Raw genomic sequence first — 12,317 nt, forward strand, 5'->3', positions numbered from 1 at the left:
GGGCAGCCCGCAAACCACTCAGTATTGAAACAGGAAGAAATGCGGTAGTAGGAGCCATACGCCTACGGCCGCTCAGACCATACCGCGCCGTCACCGAAGTGCCTAACCCCCATCCGCACCCAGAGGAGCCACCTCCAAATCCCCACCAACGCCCAACCACACCCAACGTCAGCCGCCCAAGTCCCATGCCACCGGTCAGAGAAATCAAGGGGCGCCCCCCTAGGCTTGGGGAAGGACACAGGGGGGGGTTAATGTGGGCAGCCGAGGAGTCCCCAACGAGATGCACACCCCCAGAAGGCTGGGAAAAACAACGGGAAGCAAAGGGGAACCAACATCCCCCCTTGGAGGCCCCTGCGCAACCCCACTCACGTGAAGAGCATGTGGGGGGAGCTCTGCACTGTCAACCTGGGCTCACAGGACGAGCCTCTGTGCAGCAAACTCTGCCCCCGCCTACCTCTAACATTCAAGGCAGGCTTAAGGGCCTTGATAGAGAAAAACACCACTCCCCTGTTTCAGGGGCCTCCCCCGGAGTGCCCCCGCCTCCCACCGGACACCCCACGCAAGCCAGCAGCCCCACGAGGGGCAGGACATAGCTGCTGCAGGGGGCCCGACACTCCGGAGGGGGCTGGCAGCTGATCCGCGTGAACCGCCTCTCCGGAGGCTCTGCCTCTGGCATTGCCGCCTCGCCGTCGTCCTCGATCTTAGCCGGAGTGAAAAGGCAGGCAGACACTGCCCTCGCGACTCCCCCAGCTGCCTTACGAACGGGGCAAGCAAGCCCCACCGGGACTCCAGGCCACAACAAATCTTCGTGCCCCGCCTAGCAAAGGACCCAGACCGCCCTCCGCACTTCCTCAGCATCCGTCATCAGGTAGGAAAACAAACAGGGGCCCGCACAAAAACGAACCTCGCCGCCCGCCTCCCTAGTGCGCAATGCTCCCTTGCCCTGCGCTGGCCCTAATTCCCCCACCTGGCCCTCACTAATCAACACCCCACCTGCTGTGGCCATTGACCTGCGCGAACCTACCCGGGGAGAGACCGGCTCGCGCACGGCTCTCCCCGGGTCCCCCCTTAAATGATTGTGAGGGGAACCGGTGTCCCAATAGAGCGCGCCACTGTAACTGCCTGGCTTTGGTGGGCGCTTAAAGATAAGACTCTCTGGTGCAGCATGCGGGAGTGCGATCATACACAAGGGCTGCATGCTGCACAATGTAAATACAAGGGCGTGCCTTGGTGCTCGTGTGCTAAGGTACATGCGCATGCGCATTATTCTTTAGTACAGAGTTAGGTCGCGTCGCATGGAATCAAGCTGCCTCATGTAGACAGATGGGTGTGCCTAAGCCCTCGTATGCTTGCTGTTAATGCGCGGGCTAAGAAGTAGTCCAGAAGGTTTCTATCGTGTGATAGGGAGCTTGAGTAAGTCACTGTCCCTTTGTGCTGAAAGGGTGCACAGGGTTTGATTATATTTTTACTAGCAGACTGCACATTGTTAAAGTGGTGGAGTGATACCCTATGCACGCATAGCTCATTGCAGGTTAGGTTCCATGAGAGCAGGGAGCAATGAAGGAGTGGTAAAAGTATATGTAGCTTGGTGCTAAATGCACAGTTCAATTACTTTCATGGTATGTAAGCAAAGGTGCGTCATTGGTTCAGATGTAACCATGGGATTTCGTCATTGAGACCATTTTCCCAGGATCGTAAGCAGCAAACCCACTGTTGTTCTCTAGTATGGAGGGGTTTAGTCAGATCTGTTCTTCCTTTTTTCATTACCTCTAGGACTACCCATTTCAAATCAGTGTCCTTGTGATTCTGCTTGAGGAAATGTCTTGTAAGTCTTCTTGCATCAAATTGTGCTTTGATGTTCATTGATGCGTATCTTTATTTTGCGGGTGGTAATTCCTATATACATTAAACTGCACGGACAGGTGAGCTACATTTTCTGTATTGCAGTTGCTGAAATTGCTGAGTTTCCAGAGGTTTGTGGTTCGTGTGTTCACTTCTTTTGTGGTGGTGGTCAGGGGGCAAGCAACGCAGCCGCCACATGGGAAATGTTCTGTTAGTTTTTGTGTGTTCCACAGTGTTGGTTGTGTCTCTATTTCCAGAGTGGGAGTTTTAACATGTACCAGCTCATCTCGAAGGCTCCTGTTTCTTTTAAATGCAAAGAGAGGCGGTTCCCATTGTTTTTTGGCACCATTGAGAATGTGCCAGTTTTTTCTAATGATGTTCTGTATACTGTTTGATGCTGGCGTGTATGTTGTAACACACGCCACTCTGTCAGTCTTTTCCTTGGGATTGTTCTCCAACACAATGAGACAATTGTTATTTCTGGCCTTCTTCTTAGCATTTCAAACCATTTTTATCAGGTAATGGCGATCCAGCAGCTTTTGTTCAAGGTGCTCAGCTTGTTCATTGTATGTCTCTATTTAGGAACAATTCCTACAAACTCGAAGGAATCGTCCAACTGGGAAATTCTACCGTAATTATCTTGGGTGGTAGCTCTCATAGGGTAACAGGCTGTTTTTATCTGCATTTTTGTGATGTACTCTGGTACTTACGCCTCCGGTGGTCACGGTAATCTCTAGGTCCAAGAATGGAGCATGGTTCTTATTGATGGTATCGGTAAAATCTCAGATGTTGATTTTTCGTGTTGATCCATTGGACAAAGGCTGTTGATGTCTCTTCACTCCCATGCCAAACAATGAGCACGATTGTCGATATAACCCTTCCATACTTTCAGATTTTGTGCATATGGGTTGTTCTCGCTTTAGATATGGTCCTCTTAGAACTGTTGCACATAGAGGCATGCCATGCTGGGGGCAAATGTGCTGCCCATCGATATGCCTTTGATCTAATAGTAGATTGTGTCCTCAAATTCAAAATAGTTTCGGTCAAGGCCAATTCTGCACACTCCAAAATGAAGTGTTGTGGGGTGATGAACTCCCAATCCATCTCCAGTAGAATCCTCTCTACTACATCCAGTGTGCGTCTCTGAGGGATGCCAGTGTACAGCGCCTCTATATCCATTATGATAAACAGGTCCTCCTCTATGTTGGTCTCCATGTCTCGTACTAGGCACAGGACATCCTTGGTATCCATTAGGTACGAGGGAGATTTTCGAACAATTGGACTCATAGACAATTTGCTAAATTGCGACAGGGGCTCTAAAATAGAGCTGATGCCTGAGACTATAGGTCTTCCTGGTGGTGGCATCCTTTGTTTATATATCTTGGGTAAGGTGTAAAACCTTGTTGTCCTTGGTTCTCATTGTAGAGGAATTCTGCTTCATTTTTAGTTATCCACATGTTGTTGAGGGCTTCGCCTATCATGTTTCTAATTCTCAATGAGAGATGGTCCAGAGGGTCACTTTGGTGTATGTCATAGCTGATGGTATCAGGTAGGAGTCACTTGAACTCATCACAATACATTGTTTGGTGCATCAAGACAATTACGTCCCCTGTATCCATCGGTTTAATGACAAGTTCAGAGTAAGTTTTGAGGTTCTGTAATGCATTCCTTACGCCTTTAGTAAGGTTCTGGAAGCCCTTAGTTTTCTGGTGGTTGATTACGTCCATTTCTTTTAGGACTGTCTGTTCACACACTTGTATGTGACATGGGATAGTTCAGTGGGTGGTAGAAATGCTGATTTTTTCCGTAAACCTGGTGTCATGCTTCATCATTGGCCAGTCCTCGTCCTCCAAAAAATTGGTTTGATGGAGGGCGGGCATACACCTGACGACAGGGATGCACTTCTAAACTAAGTGGAGGCCCATGAATAGAAAGAGGGAGTGGTTTTAAAAAACCATTGTGGTTGCCTATTATATTTTAATGTGAGTGGCATCCATATGAACATTAAAATCTAATCATAAAGCAGACCAAGTGCAGTGCTGTTCCATTACAGCTGTTTCTGTCAGAATATCAAGATAGTACCGCAAATTAATTGTCTTAGCGCTACATCTCTAAATTGTATTAATTAAAACTAATCCTAGTTTTCGAAAATATATAGAACATTCATGATAATTTACAAAATACAATATTGAAAAAAGTGCTTTAAATTTGGACTGGCCAACTGGTTATAACTATATGAAGCACAATTTACCTAGGATATATATGATTAAAATGGTTTCCACAGGACAACCCATGCACTAAAATTATCAATTTACAATAATTTCAGAAGCTTCTCTCGCTTTAACCAGATATTTAACAAAAAACGGCTCACGGAAAAGACAACCAGGCCAGATGTGTCAGTCGTCAACATTAGTTTTGCCTCTCTAAGGTGTGATATCTCCAAGGCAAGCAGATCGGGCGCAACCGTTTTCCACACACACCACTGTATTCAGGACATACAAACATAATATGGTTAAGAGTCTCAGAATTCATGCCACAATCTGAACATGAGTCAGGCGAGAAAATATTATTCCGGTTTTTGATTAATGATCAAAGGGGAAAACTGCCTGTTATAAATCTGATCCACAAGCTCTTGGCCAATGGTCATGTTACATTGTCCATGTAACTTTCAAAAACAGGAGTAGGTTTAAATTCCAGTAACGGCTAGGTAGGATGGCCCGTAGTGCCCCTAATGTTTTTTCTTGCCACACTAGTGACCAATCAGATGATTTCAAGATCTGCTTGCCAGTCTTACACAGTTATTCGGGCGAATCCCACACTCTGTCGGATCCAATTTCTACATCAGTTCTTACATAGCTTAACCAGGGTATCTCCAAAGCATGATCCATATTCTTTACATCACTCAAGCAATCTCTGCAATCCGCAAATTCTGGGTTAATCCTGATACAGATACAGAATAGTAGCGGCTTTAAATGCACCACATAAGATGCTCTTTTCATCCCTGTGTGAATATAAAGTGGGATCAAAGAGGAACTTACGGGAACCGAGAGCAATGATCAAACAAATTAATTGCTGCAAGCCTCTTCATGTCACTGTAGCTCCAGACTTCGCGGCATACAATGCAGCGCTTTGAGCCATTCTCAATAGGCTTCCAAAGCAGGGGAAAAGAAACGCGAGTGTGCATTCTTCTGGAAACGTAAAATGGCCTTAGACCTATGACATATCATAGGAGGTCCTTTATTTACTTGGTGAACCACCTAACTTTTTCCGACAATATCACCCCCAAATAATCAAAACTAAAAATCCTTATCAAACGGTTGTTCCCACCCATTACTGAACAGCTCTTCTTGACACTATTACCAAGGACCATACATTTGTTTTTTGCAGCATTCAATTTGAAACCCCTCTGATTGCAGAACTCAAAAAATTTATTTAGCAGAATTTGAATCCCTATTGGGGACTTGGAGATTATTAATGAATCATCGGCAAACAGGAGTATTGTGTTTTAACCCTATTGAGTGTAGGAGAATCAGTAACACACTTTGTCAGTTCCTTAGCCACATCTTTTATATAAAAGGTGAACAAGGTGGGAGCCAGAACACACCCCTGTCAAACCACTTTTGCGACTGGGATGCGTGTTTTCAACCCATTTCCGTCACCAAACCTGACTTGTGCGTAATTTTTTTCATGAAACCTGGCTAGTAATCCAATTAACCCCCCTGGAACTTCCATGTCTACTAGTCTTCTCCAAAGACTCTCCCTGTGTCTCAAATTGAATGCAGCACGCAAGCCCACAAATGCCACATAGAGTTTCTGGTTACCCAGCAGGATATATCTCCAGTAAAGGAGGGCAAATTTGAAAACCTGATCTAAAGTGCTAACTTTATCACGAAATTCTGCCTGAAAGGGAGTTAAAATACTCAGATCATCCATCCACTCTTGTAATCTATTTAAAATCTATCTTCCAAATATTTTTTGAAGGTTATCTACTTGGCTAATTGGCCGATAGTTAGATGGACAGTGGGCATCTCCCTTTTTGAATAATAGGATTATTTCTGCCCCCTCCAGGTGTCCTGGATCTCCCCACCACTTGCTATTGGGAAACATCCTTTACGACGAAACTTTAACAACGCGGTACTGTTACCACGCTACTTTTACAACGCAAGTCGTTACAATGACTTGCGCGGGGGGCGCTCAGGATAGTAAATAGTTTAATTGACTATCCAACTCCTTCCCTAGAGTCCACCGGGACTGGAGTTGGAATAGTAAATAAAACTATTTACTATCCAGCGCCCCCCCCAACGCAAGTCGTTGTAACGACTTGCGTTGTAAAAGTATCATTGTAACGGTACGCGTTGTCAAAGTACGCGTCATAACATCATACATCCCTTGCTATTACGTTATAAAGGATATTCACATATGTAGCCCACAGCCCAGGTTCTTATTTATATAGGTTACCAGGAATGCGTTCAGGACTGGCGGCCTTTAGCACCTTAAGACTATTAATAGCAGAGAGGGTATCTTCTATACTGAAAGATATCTCACAGGTCTTACCATTTCCCAGCTGATGACATTGCCCTCAAGACACTCCTCAACCACATTATGGGGCTGTTTTATAGATTGAGCCTGAGAGTATAGTTTTGCGAAATATTGCTCCCATCTTTCTGGTGGGATATTATTCCTATTGTGTTTAAAGCTTTGAGTTCTCCCATTTGCAATAAAATGCCAACATGTCCAGCCATCATTCAATTTAAGGGCCTGGAGCATGTCCTGCCAATTAGCATCCACCCACTTCCTTTTTGCAAGATCAATTGCACACTTGTAATCCCGTCGGCCTGTGCTAATCTCGAGTCGATTATGGTCCCTAACAACTCTTCTCAGCGCTTCCCTGGCCTGCTTCTATTCTGGCAAATACCATCTTGGGTCTTAGGGAGGGGGTTATATGTTACCACTAAAAAACAATTAAAAGACTACTGTGAATGTCTAGGATTAGTATGGCCTCCTCCGAGGAATTCTCATATTTAGATAAAAATGTATGCACCACTGATATATCTCAGCATGAATGTCCTCATTAGCCAAAACCCTAGGCCAAGAAACTCTTCTATATTTGTTGGCCATAACAGGTACAGGAACCACAGTAAGCAGGGTGGATAGCGATCTCGAAAGATCAATCCCTACAAGTGTAACAATCAGGGGATTATGGTCGCTCTCTGTCTGCGGTATAACCACCATGCCATAAAGTAGTGGCCAGAGACTGACCCCCAGAAGAATGTAGTCAATCAGGCTAGTAGAGGTTCCCCTCTTGAATGTAGCTACTCTCATTTGGTCAGAGCGGGTTCTCCTATTACATGATCTCTGACTTTGCCGCACTGCCACTGATGCAATTTATAGAGCAAAATTGGAGAGGCTGTGATAAAAGTTACCCTCAAGGCAAGGAATACCCCATTGCTCATCCTTCTTTTCTGTTATCATACTGAAAGAATGAGAGGGTTCAAATGAACAGTTACAATTACCAGCTACAATAACTTTAGCATTCTGCTGGAACTATACAATAAAATTGTCTAAAAGAGATATAATCAGTGATTCATTAGTTGAAAGCATAGACCCAGCATATATATTTAATAACACCGATTTCAGTCCCGTTTGTAAATCAAGCAAAACCTGCATTAAATCAGGTGGGTCTACATTCAGCAATTTATAGGTACACAACATGTCTGTCTTTACCAATATCAGTAGACCCCTCACCGCCCACCCTGAATTTCTTGGTGGTAAAGCTTCCACAATGTATGAAACAAATCCATTCATGGAAATTTGTCCAGTGCCCAGGTATCATGAAATAAAGAAACATCATAATTTCTAATATAGTAGTACATTCTTGCTCTATGAGGTTTTATTTGACTCCAACCAGAAATCAAAGAGAAACCTTCCTCGCAAACAACATTCTGGTGTGACTTCATATTTTACGTGCCTTCCTTCCCCATCAAGCTAGCGTTAACTGAATGTGGGTAGGTGCATTAGGCATATTTATGGAGTGTAAATTAAGAAGCAGGTCTGACTCTGCACCGACCTCTCCTGGGGAAGTGCACTTGCACTGGATGACAATAAATGGGTCTCCTTTAGGTTACCCTGGAGTTCTTCTCCAAGTCAATCTTTGATACTGAGAGGTGAAGCAGGGCCATTGGTGCAAACAGGTCTCGAGGTGTAGTATATTTGAACTGTATGTTGAAGTTGCCGGGTGGGTTAATTCTATGATCAAGGTCGACAAGATTGTCACCCAGAGCAGAAGAACCCAAAACTAAGTCAAGGGCGACAAGACAAGAATAAGGACAGCTAGATTTTTTTAACACTAACTATGTCATCTTGTACAACAGTGTTGTTAAACAGTAGGCAGAGCTCCATGGAACCACAGTCAACTCTTAAAAAAACAAAAGAGTAAACTTTTCTTTTTCAATCCAGTCCCATTTCCTTAAAGGGAATAGGCTGCATTTTTTAAAGGTTTGCATATTTAAAAATCACTGTGGTTGTGTATGCGGGGCCCCGCAAATACATCCCCTGGTGAGGCACACCAATATGGATCACACAAAAGTGCTTCTGTTTTCGGTTATAAATCTTTGTTTATTTCATTTCCATTGTTATATACGTATGGTCCCTTTAAGGATGATTGACTTCGATATTAAACAGCATATCAGAAGACGACAAATGTTGTAACCCGTTAACATTTAAACATTGACCTCCAATGCATTTCGGGCTTAGGTGCCCTTGGTCACGGAGAGCTGAGGAGGAAGCAGAGAAAAGCGACAGTGAGGGAATGTATCGCTATTGGAGAGGTCGGGGGGGTCTATTAAAGTGCTATGGTGTGTGGGCTAATGAAATAAGTGCGCGGAGCTACGGTGCAGGGTGGGGTGTGTGATGGGAATGTTACCGCCGGTGGAACAAACAAAATATAAGTATCTAAACCTTAGTTTCTCAAAGTCTTACTTCAAAGTTACGCGTGGCGTCCTGAGACGTTCTCAGTCAGTCATCCATTCGCTGTCTCAAACGCGTGTGAGACAACCTGCTTAATAATTACATGGACAGAGATGACGGACTAGCGCCCGAATGTAACGGGGGCCATATTGAAGTGGTGAAAACTACAGGGACACCGTGTAGTGTGGGGTGAAATAAGGAGGAAGGTGAGGCTTCCTCCTTATTTCAGTTTCACTCACACCTTTTTACCTTTGTTTACCTTTGTTTATCTGTTTATATGTCTATGCACGCAGTATTCACCCCACACTACACGGATGGATGACTGACTGAGAACGTCTCAGGACGCCACGCGTAACTTTGAAGTAAGACTTTGAGAAACTAAGGTTTAGATACTTATATTTTGTTTGTTCCACCGGCGGTAACATTCCCATCACACACCCCACCCTGCACCGTAGCTCCGCGCACTTATTTCATTAGCCCACACACCATAGCACTTTAATAGACCCCCCCGACCTCTCCAATAGCGATACATTCCCTCACTGTCGCTTTTCTCTGCTTCCTCCTCAGCTCTCCGTGACCAAGGGCACCTAAGCCCGAAATGCATTGGAGGTCAATGTTTAAATGTTAACGGGTTACAACATTTGTCGTCTTCTGATATGCTGTTTAATATCGAAGTCAATCATCCTTAAAGGGACCATACGTATATAACAATGGAAATGAAATAAACAAAGATTTATAACCGAAAACAGAAGCACTTTTGTGTGATCCATATTGGTGTGCCTCACCAGGGGATGTATTTGCGGGGCCCCGCATACACAACCACAGTGATATCTTAAGGTGTTTCAGACGGATAACACCACCCTATGAGTGCACCCAGAATTCAGAAGCCTCCCATTGACTAACTAATCTACCTCTTCGTTGTGCACCCTGCCACTTCCAATATTTAAAAATCAATCACAGGCAAAGTGGGCTGCTGACCTCAGTAGACCACTATCCCTGTGATGGCCTCCAATCATAGTGAGTTACAAAGTGTGACCTACTTCATTAGTATTTATGAGGTAGGTGAGATTCCAACCTGCTATGATTACGACATTTAAGAACCGACCTATTAGTACATCAGTCAGTTCTTAAAATTCCTTACTGGACGCAGAAATACTGGTTGGAGATTGCCAGCATTGTGCAGCCAGTAAATAGTACATCTGGACTGAAGTTATGTAAGAAGTGAAGATTAAGGAGTAGAGATACAGAGACTTCAGATGGAAAGAGAGCACTAAAGAATAAAGAGGGATGAGGTAGAGAGTGAGTTGAGAGAGGGGATCAAGAGTGATAGATAGATATGTAGTCACAGACAGAGATAGAGAGAGTAGCAAGGCCATGATAGAGAGGTAGAGAGAGATGAAATGGAGCGAGGTATAATGGGTATATTAAAAGAGAGATGAGATAGACAAAGGTGAGGAAGAAAGAGCTGAGAGAAAATACAAATATATATAGAGAGAAGTAGATAGAGAGAGGTTAAAAGAGAGGGTTAAGGTAGAAGAATTGATGTAAAGTATGGCGAAATTAATTACATAGAAAGAATATTTTTTAATGTAATTACCATCGACCATTTGAGGGAGAGAGGGTTAAGGCTAGCCCGGCAAAGAATGGGTCAGTAAGGCACCGATTTCTTTTTTGCCACAAAGCAGCATAGCAAGTGTTTTCACTGATTTGCGCAACAGAGATAAACCATTGCAGAACCATATTTATTCAGGAAAACTGACCACTACTCCTGTACTGTCTGGAACTCAAACAGGATCGCTAGCACCACGCACGACCTTTGCACCATGTTGCAGAGGTGGGCTGTCTGGCATATGCTTTGTACTAGAACCTCACCCTGCCAGTAAAAAATACTACTCCTAGACAAATGCTTCCAGACATTGTAATTGTGCTGTACTGTGTAGCACACATGCAATGTGTAAAATGCTTGACGAAATTAGAATAATGTCTCCATTTTAGCGCCTTCTTCAAGGGAGCATTATCTGTTTTTAACTCTAAGGCCGGATTGGCTATTTTAGTAGATCGGGATGAGCTTCAAAAGCGATGGGTCTTTGCGCTCATCTGTCCATGTTACGCCCAAATAAGGTTCCCTTGATAAATAGTGGCACAAAGCGGTGTACAGCAAATAACGTTTGTGAAAAAATGTAAATAACCTCGCTCTGTGACACTTTGCCCCAGCGCAAACCCTCAGTAAATGTGGTTCTACGTTTCTCAAAAGCATGCTAGGTTCTCAATTTTTTTTAAAAGCTGTATTTTTTTATAAACGAGGCTCTTATAGCAGAAATTTCGACTGCTTCTCTCACTTTACCAGGGTGCCTCGAGGAAGGTGGGGGCCCTTAGGCCTTCCTCACTTTACCCATGCCTCAAGGAGTGTGTGTATAAAGAAACAGGAGCTGCAGGCTGGGAACAACCAGCAGGGCACAGACAGAATGACCAGGTCAAACACCCCAGATTCAGTAAAGGAAAATAGGGCCACGCAGAATAACTGGAGCTGCATTATCCATTTTTAGAAAGCATAAAAGGCAATCGTAAGATCTCAACATTTCCAAAATTTGCTTTAGTTCAGAGATACTTGCAATTTTTTTGTCGTATTAGCGTCAGTCTTCACACAGCAGGAACCCTGGAGCGACGACCTCAGAGGTGGCACAGCTTTTTCTTCATGCCTTGACCAACGACTGCCACAATGACTGCAGACACACAAATGTGGCAAGCGAAAGATGGAGGTGTGCCAAAAAGGAAATTGTCATCCTTCTGAATCCCCTGATTGTACTAATTGCTGTCTAAAGATAGAAATCTCAAAAATGAAACAATGGCAGAACTTGGAACAAGTGCACGCAACTGTGGGAATTCAGGAAATGCGTGCTTGGCTTAATTCCTGGACATTTCACTTTACTGAAATAATTGGCCAATGCATAATTTCGAAGCCACACCTGAAGACCCACAGATGCCATGGAGACAATGATCATGCAACGCCGATGCCCATGAGGGCAACAACACCCACCGCAACGACCCCAGCCCCCCCCTCATCCCCCCGGACCACCTCCGGACATTCACATATCGTGCACGACACAAGAGCCACAACAAACACACGATAAAACACAGTGCCAACATTAATACACACTTGTCTGGCCAGAGGATCGAGAAACAGTCACACAGCACTGAAGTAACAACCAAAAACTTTATTGAAACACATCACAAAACAGTAATGCGGAAGACTCCTGTTGGGTCTGCCAGGGACAATCTCAATGACACAGCGTGGAAATGAAATTACAAAATCAGGACGTGTGCCATGCACACATCAAAAGAGCGAGACACAGAGAAACAGAGAAGGAAGTTGAGCCAGAGAGAGCAAGAGAGGGAAAGAAAGGAAGGGAGAGAGAGTGAGAGAGAGAGAGAGGGAAGGGAGAGAGAGCGAGACACTGTTGCAACTGTGCACACAGGCCCCACTGCTTACCTGCTGCCACCGGTGTACC

General features: G+C 44.5%; 1 protein-coding gene across 3 annotated transcripts in view; it reads right to left on the reverse strand.

The window, feature by feature from the left end:
* The window catches only part of LOC147711698 (mannose-binding protein-like), a 271,707-nt gene extending 260,162 nt beyond the window's left edge, over positions 1–11,545 (reverse strand). Inside the window, exon 1 of one of the 3 annotated variants that reach the window (XM_086922418.1) lies at positions 11,421–11,545. The gene's annotated coding sequence lies outside the window, so the exon portion shown is untranslated. The remainder of the gene's footprint in view (positions 1–11,420) is intronic. The other 2 variants (XM_086922415.1, XM_086922417.1) reach the window with 2 other exon arrangements.
* Between the last annotated feature and the right edge of the window lie 772 nt (positions 11,546–12,317).

The sequence above is a fragment of the Lissotriton vulgaris genome, chromosome 5 (assembly GCF_964263255.1).
Source record: "Lissotriton vulgaris chromosome 5, aLisVul1.2, whole genome shotgun sequence".
NCBI lineage: Eukaryota > Metazoa > Chordata > Amphibia > Caudata > Salamandridae > Lissotriton > Lissotriton vulgaris.